Raw genomic sequence first — 8,362 nt, forward strand, 5'->3', positions numbered from 1 at the left:
GTTTGTTGTCCCTGTTGTCATCCCCTCAATCATTTATTTCACTTGTCTATGGCAAAGGTTGGTGCGTCTTTATTTTAATTATCATAGTATCTAGTTTAGCACTTTGGGTGTAGAAGTTTGCAAGAAGTAAAATGAATGAATGATTAGTATTGGAAGTATTGAGCTTTCAGCTGTATCTTTATTTTTCCTTTGAACACTTGGAAAAGATGTTTCTGCCAAACTCAGTGACTAAATATGAGGAGATAAATGTTAAGGGGCTGAACCAAATCTTCTTAAATCTTAACCTTGGGAATTCTGGCAAGAAACATCTGCCCTGGCTAAATGTGCTGCACATGACCAGATTCCCCGAATTACAGAGCAGTATGTGACAAAAGGAACTAGAGAAAACGTCAATAGGGTTCTGGCTTCAGGTTCCCAAGACTGTTAACAAGGAATTCCTGTTGGAAGTAAAAAGGACAAATCCGGCAGGCAAAACCATCAACAGCTTTGCAGATCTCAGTTGAGAACTGAGCAGAGGCTCCGGGAATAACTGTGGACTATGAGTTAAAAAGCAAACCGCTCAAGCATGGGCTTTGTTTCCTACCTGCATGAATTGAACCTCTCTAAAGTCTTACCTCTGTGTAAATGTCACTATATCTAGGATATGCTAAAAAATATAGCCTGTAAGATAAGAGATTCTATATGGTGTTGGGAACCGCTGCATTGTCAAGCACCAGAAAGCAAATTCAAACTTGTGGCATGAAATTAATGCATTTGTTACTCTTCATTTGTATTAAAGAGAATTTAGTGATGTGCAAAATTGAAGAGCTAACTTTCACACCTGCCACCCAAGCAGGGCTTTCTAGTTTTTGGTTGGTTGAATTTGGTCCCCCGGTATTCCAGAGTAGAGTGGGAGTGACTGATTGCAAGCTGCTGTTAACAAGGCTCAGTGCTGTTACTGTCCTCAAGGGACAGAAGGGATTCTCTCTGGACTTCCAACTACCAGGCCAGGAGTGGCCTTCAAAGAAAGAAGAGATGAGGCCAAGAGGAAGCATTAAATCATGTTGGGTCATGCCCCTTTAAGAGTGCAGGTAGTGACTTGGGATGATTAACTGCACTGGCTATCAGTTTAAGTGGATTCAACCAGACAGGAAAGGAGAATTTGAATGGAACCACTTAAATGGTCAAGAATTCAAGAGCTGCTATATGAATTTTAAACAGAACTTGAATGCTTCGGATCCACAGAGTATTGCTTTGCTTTCTATTGATGCCGCCTCGGTCCTATGGAAGACAAAGTTGTTGCTTTAGTTAAACTGCACGTGTTCTAGTCCCTGAAAAGTTGGGTTTTATCTTTGTATCACATACTGCTGTGAATGAGAGTCAGAAAATCCATCTTGCTTTTGTAGTTACAAATCGAGAAAAAGGCTTGATTGCACACCTCATCAGGGAAGACATTTATTACACCTACTGCCCCAATCCTCATGTAATGCTTCCTGTTCTCTGCTTTTTTATTTTTTTCCTTTTGTAAGCTAACATCAAATTCTTCATGTTATTAGAACATTTCTTTGTGTATTCTATTTCTAAGGGATCCATAAGTAGTATAGGAAGGAAAATCAGAATATTAATACTACTTGTTTTATTTTTATTCACTCATAATATTCCTTTGGGCTGAGCCTTTGCATTTTGTTCTATTTTTCCCCCTCAAATTCTGAACTAAATCTCTTAATCTCTTTTGTGCATAAACAGATCTCCAGTGGGAGATTTAACTGCCAACTCGAGAAGGACTAAAACTTTTAAAGTTTCAGTACCGCCTCACAGCTATGAGTAGTCCTAGTGGATGTGTCAAATACTGACGATTTTTGTAGGTTGTATATTGTTTTTTAAGACACTGATTTTAGCTGGTAAAACTGAAAACATAATCATATTAATTCATTGGCTTTAAACTCTATTATGAAGGTTCCATTGTGACCTATTTATGATTGCAGAAGGCTGTGATAAACTACATTTGAGCTCTTAAAATTGTCATGCTCTGTTCTCACTCATAGGTGGGAATTGAACAATGAGAACACTTGGACACAGGTCGGGGAACACCACACACCTGGGCCTGTTGGGTGGTATGGGGCTGGGAGAGGGATAGCATTAGGAGAAATACCTAATGTAAATGATGTGTTGATGAGTGCAGCACACCAGCATGGCACATGTATACCTACATAACAAACCTGCACGTTGTGCACATGTACCCTAGAACTTAAAGTATAATAACACAAAAAAGATATTAACATTTTAAAACAAAAAAAATTGTCATGCTCGTGGCCTTTTCATCACTGTTGTCATATTTTTATGAGTATTCTCTAAAACTAGTCCTTTCATTATTTCTTTATTAAACACGGCAGGAAGTGAAAATATTTTCATCAACATCCATTTTTTATTCAATCAACTTTTCTAGGGGCCATTTATTTTCTTCTATGCTTTTAGTTGCTTTTCACTTTAACTTTAAACACTGCTGAACTGCAATGAAGGGTTTTCCAGGCTGAGAACCCATAACTCAGAACCAGATGTACACATCTCCTAGTCAGGAGACAACTCTGGGAGAGATGAATGGTTCAGCAGAAGGACAATTACCACTGAACAAAGGAAAAGAGGAACTAAAGAGTTGCTATAATGGTGGCACTAGATATTTTTAACGAGCCAAGCTGTCCTAGAGATATAGATCTTCACTGGTATTTCTCGTTGATGATTTATGATATGGTTACATTGAGTGTCCTGTGGCCTCATATGCAGGAGACATTATTTTGATTTTTTTCTTTCAATTTTTTGAGCTTCATTTTATTCCACAGAGCACAATCAAAGAAAGCCAGAGAGGTTCCTGATTAATATACCACATTCCATCTGAGCAGTTTCCTTTAGTTGAAGAAGAAGAGGGAAGGGGGACTGTCAAGGTTCGTATGGTAGAATAATAGTAAACAACACTAGCACTAAATCATTCTCGTCTTTACTGAAATACTGTTTTACTCCTCAATATAATTTTCTCCTTTTCCATATGCTTCTTCCCAACTGTTGAAATCAGCGTAAAACTCGACATTAAAATAATTTTTGATTTATCTCTTCAATTGAGCCAGATATTTTCAAATAGATCATAATTCTCAACAGCCCCTAGGAAATACTTAGAATCATTAAATCCATTACATCATTACATCATTAAATCTCAACAGCCCTAGGAAATACTTAGAATCATTAAATCCATCACAGAAACTTACACATCACATATTTGGTAACTGGCAAAATCAGAATTCAAGCCAGAGCAGTCAGGATTAAAACTCAAAAGTCATATACTTCCCATTACATGATGCTAAAATCTTTCTGAATTTCTCTATATAATATACATTATTACTAAAAAGAAGAATTTCAGTATACCAATAACTCATCCGGGGTACACTTCCTTTAAAAACTCCAAGCTAAACTAGATGATATTTTTGCACTCTGGAGCTTAGGCTTGTTCTTTTTTTAAAATTGAAGGATTATAGTTAAGCACCAGGATAAGAAAGGGCATTTTAGGACAAAAAGGAAGAGACTGTTTATGTTAACTGATGTAGAAACATTTCATGTTCAATTATAAGCCCCTATTTAAGCCAAAGGAAAAAAATAGTTATTGTTTTGATGGCCTACTGTGATATTATAAAAGAAATCATTAAATCACATGACTCACAAAGAAAATGGCAACCCTTCACCAGATGGATGGTAGTAGCATATAATCAGGATCCCGAGATCAAGTTTCCCCCCACTTTGGAATAAATTATGGGTCTGACGTTTGTTTTTAGTTTCTTTCTTTTTAAACTTCAAGGATTGGAGTCAGTGGTTTCACATCTAGAGATTATGAGTTTCATTTTCATTGAGTAAAAGAGAACATTCTAATTTATTTATTGACTCAGTGCTAACCACTCCTATTAGTGTTATATTTGATACTTTAGCTGGATTTTCTAATGTTTCAGGTTAGATTTTCCTAGAAACAGAGTGGAAGCAAGCATTTGAGAGTAAGTAGCTTAGTTGGGAGGTGATCCTAGAAAATACCAGTAGGGAAGTGGAAAAGTGAGGCAGGGAGGAAATAAAGCCTATACTACATGTGTTTAGGAAGCCTGTTTCTACGGCAAGCAACTGTAGTGGATATTAGTTCTTACACTATTTCCAATGAGATTAGAAATTAAGATTAGACATTTATAAACATTTGTAGCAAGTTGATAGTGACATGATATAAAAATAGATTTGTATTGTATTTTGCAAAAACTTTGGTCGAAAACAAAAAAAAACCTGGTACCTCAAAACTGGTGAATTTTTGCTTTTCTGGCCTGAGTTTTAGTGAGATATCCAAAAAAAAAAAGACATTTCCAAGGCCAATGTCCAGGAGCTTTTCCCCTATGTTCTCTTCTAAGACTTTTATAGTTTTTGGTCATATGTTTAGATATTGTATCCATTTTCAGCAATTTTTGTGTATGGCGTCAGAAATGAATGGTTCAATTCCATTCATTTGCAAGTGAAAATCCAGTATTCCCAGCTTTATTTATTTATTTATTTATTTATTTAGAGACAAGGGCTCACTCTCTCACCCATGCTGGAGTGCAGTGGTGTGATCATAGCTCACTGCAACCACAAACTCCTGGGCTCAAGAGATCCTGCTGTCTTAGGCTCCCAAGTTGCTGAGAATACAGGCACACACCACTATGCCCAGCTAAACTTTTAAAAATTTTTTGTAGAGATGGGCTCTCACTTTATTGCCCAGCCTGGTCTCAAACTACTGGCCTCAAGCAATCTTCCTGCTTAAACCTCCCTAAGGGCTGAGATTACAGGCCTGAGCCACTGCATCCGCCCCCTAACACCATTTATTGAAGAGAATATTCTTTCTTAATTGTGTCTTCTTAGTGCCTTTGTCAAAAATGAGTTGACTATATATGTTTAAATTTACTTCTGGGCTCTCTATTCTGTCCCATTGGTCTATGTGTCTGTTTCTATGCCAGTAACATACTGTTTTGATTACCATAACTTTGTAATATAATTTAAAATCAAGAAATGTGATGCCTCAAACGTTTTATTTCTCAAAATTATTTTGGCTATTCTGAGTCTTTTATGGCTCCATAGCATTAAAACAAATTTTTTCTATTCCTGTGAAGAATGCCATTGGGATTTGATAGAGATTGTGTTGAATCTGAATATTGCTTTGGGCAGTATGGACATTTTAACAATATTGACTCTTCCAATCTATAAGCACAAGTTATTTTTCCATTTATTTGTGTGTGTCTTTTTCAATTCATTTTACCAGTGTTCTATAGTTTTCATTGTATATTTCTTTCACCTTTTTTATTAAACTTATTCCTAGGTATTTTTTGATGCAATTATAAATGGTACTATTTCTTGACTTCTATTTTGGTTAGGTCATTATGTGTGTATAAAAATGTTACTCATTTTTATGTTGATTTTGTATCTTACAACTTTACTGAATTTATTTTTTAGTTCTAACAGTTTTTCGTGGGATCTTTGGGATTTTTAATATATATAAGATTATGTTGTCTGCAGTAGAGACAATTTTACTTTTTTCTTTCTTATTTGGATACCTTTCATTTATTTTTCTTGTCTGATTGTTCTTGCTAGTACTTCCAAGACTATGTTGAATAAAAGTGAGAGTGAACATCCTTGTCTTGGACCAGACTTAATGAAAAGGCTTTCATTTTTTTCCCATTGATTATAATGTGAGCTGTAGGTTTTTCATAAATGGCCTTTATCATGTTGAGAAACTTTTCTTCTCTATCTAAACTGTTTAGAGTTTTAATCAAAAAAGAACATTAGACTTTGCTGAGTGCTTTTTCCACATCAATTGAGATGATCATGTGGCTTTTATCATTCATTCTCTTAATGTGGTGTAGTATATTGATTAATTTGCCAATGTTAAACTGGCCTTGCATGCCAGAGATAAATCCTAGTTGGTCATGATGTGAAATCTTTTTGACCTGTTGTTGGGTTTGGTTTACTAATATTTCATTGAGGATATTTGCACCAATATTCATCAGAGAAATTGGCCTGTAGTTTTCTTATGACACCTTTGTCTGGCTTAGGTATCAAGGTGATGTTAGCCTTATAAATTGTGTTTCAAAGTATCCTCTCTAGCTGTATTTTTTAGAAAAGTTGGTAGGATTCAGCTGTGAAGCCATCTGGTGCTGGGCTTTTCTTTGTTGTGTTTTTACTTCTTCAATCTCTATTTGTTGTTGGCCAGACTTGGAATTTAAAACAACTGTAATTAATATGCTAAGGGCTCCAATGGATAAAGTAGATAGCATGCAAGAAGAGATAGGCAATGTGAGCAGAGAGATAGACATTTTAAGAAAAAATTGAAAAGAAATGCTATGGTTCAAAAGCATTGTAACAGAAATGAAGAATGCCTTTGATGGGCTTATTTAGTAGACTGGACATGGTTGAGGACAGAATCTCTGAGCCTTGCAGTTATCTTGATAGAAACTTCCAAAACTGAAAAGCAGAGAGGAAAAAAGACTTAAAAAACAGAACGGCATATCCATGGAGTGTGGGACAACTACAAAAGGTGTGACATATGTGTAACAAAAATACCAGAAGGAGAAAGAAGAGAGACAAGAATAGAAGTATTTGAAATAATAATGACTGACAATTCTTCCAAATTAATGCCAGACATCAAACCACAGTTCCCGGAAGATCATAGAACTCCAAAGAAGATAAATGCAAAACAAAACAACAAACACAAAAAATCCCACACCTAGGTATATCATATTCAAACTACAGAAAGTCAAAGATAAATTAAAAATCCTGATAGAAGCCAGAGGGGGGAAACCCTGCTTTACCTATAAAAGGGCAAAGATGAAACTTACATCCCACTTCTCTTCAGAAATCATGCAAGCAAGAAGAGAGTGGGGTGAAATATATTTAAAGTGTTGAGAGAAAAAAAGCAACATCTTAGAATTCTGTATTTCATAAGATTATCTTTCAAAGTGAAGAAATAAGACTTTCTTAGACAAACAAGAATTGAGGAAATTTTTTGCTAGTAAATCTGCCGTACAAGAAATGTTAAAAAGAAGTTCTGTAGAGAGAAATAAAAGTATATATGTCAGAAGCTTGAATAGTCATGAAGACAGGAAGAGCATCGAAGAAGGAACATGTGAAGATAAAATAACTTTTTTTCTTAATTGAGTTAACAGATAACAGTTTATTTAAAATAATAAGAGCAACAATGTATTTGATTACATGTTCTTACATATATATGCTTATGATTATATTTGTTAATGTGTAAGTGAAATGAATGACAGCAATGATACCAGGGGTGAGGGGGGTAATGAGGATGATTTTGTTACCGTAAGTGAGTACATTGCCCTTAAAGTTGTGTAGTGTTATTTGAAAATATATTTGAATTAGTAGTAAATTTGTATTGCAAACTCAAGGGCAGACATTAAAAAGGTGAGAAAAAAGAATTATAACGGATATGTTAAAAAAAAAAAAAAAAAGGAGAGAAGGTCAGGCATGGTGGCTCATGCCTGTAGTCCCAGCACTTTCAGGGGCCTAGGTGGGTGGATTGCTTGAGCCCAGAAGTTTGAGACCAGCTTGGGCAACATGGCAAAACCCTGTCTCTACAAAAAAAATTTAAAAATTAGCTGAGCATGATGGTGCACACTTGTAGTTCCAGCTACTCAGGAGGCTGAGGTGAGAGTATTGTTTGAACCAGGAGTTCAAGGCTACAGTGAGCCGGATCATACCACTGCACTCCATCCTGGGTGACAGAGCTAGATCCTGTCTCAAAAATTAAAAAAAAAGAGAAAAAATAATCATATAAAATGCTTACTGAAAACCACAAAAGGCAGAAAGAGTAGAAGACAAAAATAGGAACAAAAAACAAGGATAACAAATAGAAAACAGTAACAAATATAGTAGATATTAATCCAACTATATCAATAATCACTGGTCTAAATGCACCAATCAAAAGAGAATGCCAGAGTGGATCAAAAAACAAGAGCCAAATGTATGTTGTCCACGACACACATAGGATAAAAGTAAAAGGTTTAATCCTTTTGGGGTTCATAAGCGTGATGACTGGGTTTTTTACACTCATGTGTGAGATGCGCTTCTCTCAAACCTCTTTGCAATGTTGGCATACTATCATACCTGCTTGATGTGGAAAAAAAAGTAAAGGATTTAAGAAAGATATACCATGCTAACACTAATCAAAAGAAAGGGACAATAGCGATATTAATTTGAGGCACAGCCGATTTTATAGCAAGTAAAATTATCAGGAATAAATAGGGGTATTGCATAGTAATATAGGGGGTTAATTCTGTAAGATGATGTAACAATCCTTAATGAATATACATCCAACAAC

At 35.5% G+C, this 8,362-nt stretch overlaps 1 pseudogene; it reads left to right on the plus strand.

The window, feature by feature from the left end:
* The first annotated feature begins 8,048 nt into the window (after nt 1-8,048).
* Nucleotides 8,049-8,158, plus strand: LOC116476066 (small nucleolar RNA U13; annotated as a pseudogene).
* The last annotated feature ends 204 nt before the right edge of the window (nt 8,159-8,362 follow it).

Source organism: Hylobates moloch, unplaced genomic scaffold (assembly GCF_009828535.3).
Source record: "Hylobates moloch isolate HMO894 unplaced genomic scaffold, HMol_V3 SCAFFOLD_10, whole genome shotgun sequence".
Taxonomy (NCBI): Eukaryota; Metazoa; Chordata; class Mammalia; order Primates; family Hylobatidae; genus Hylobates; species Hylobates moloch.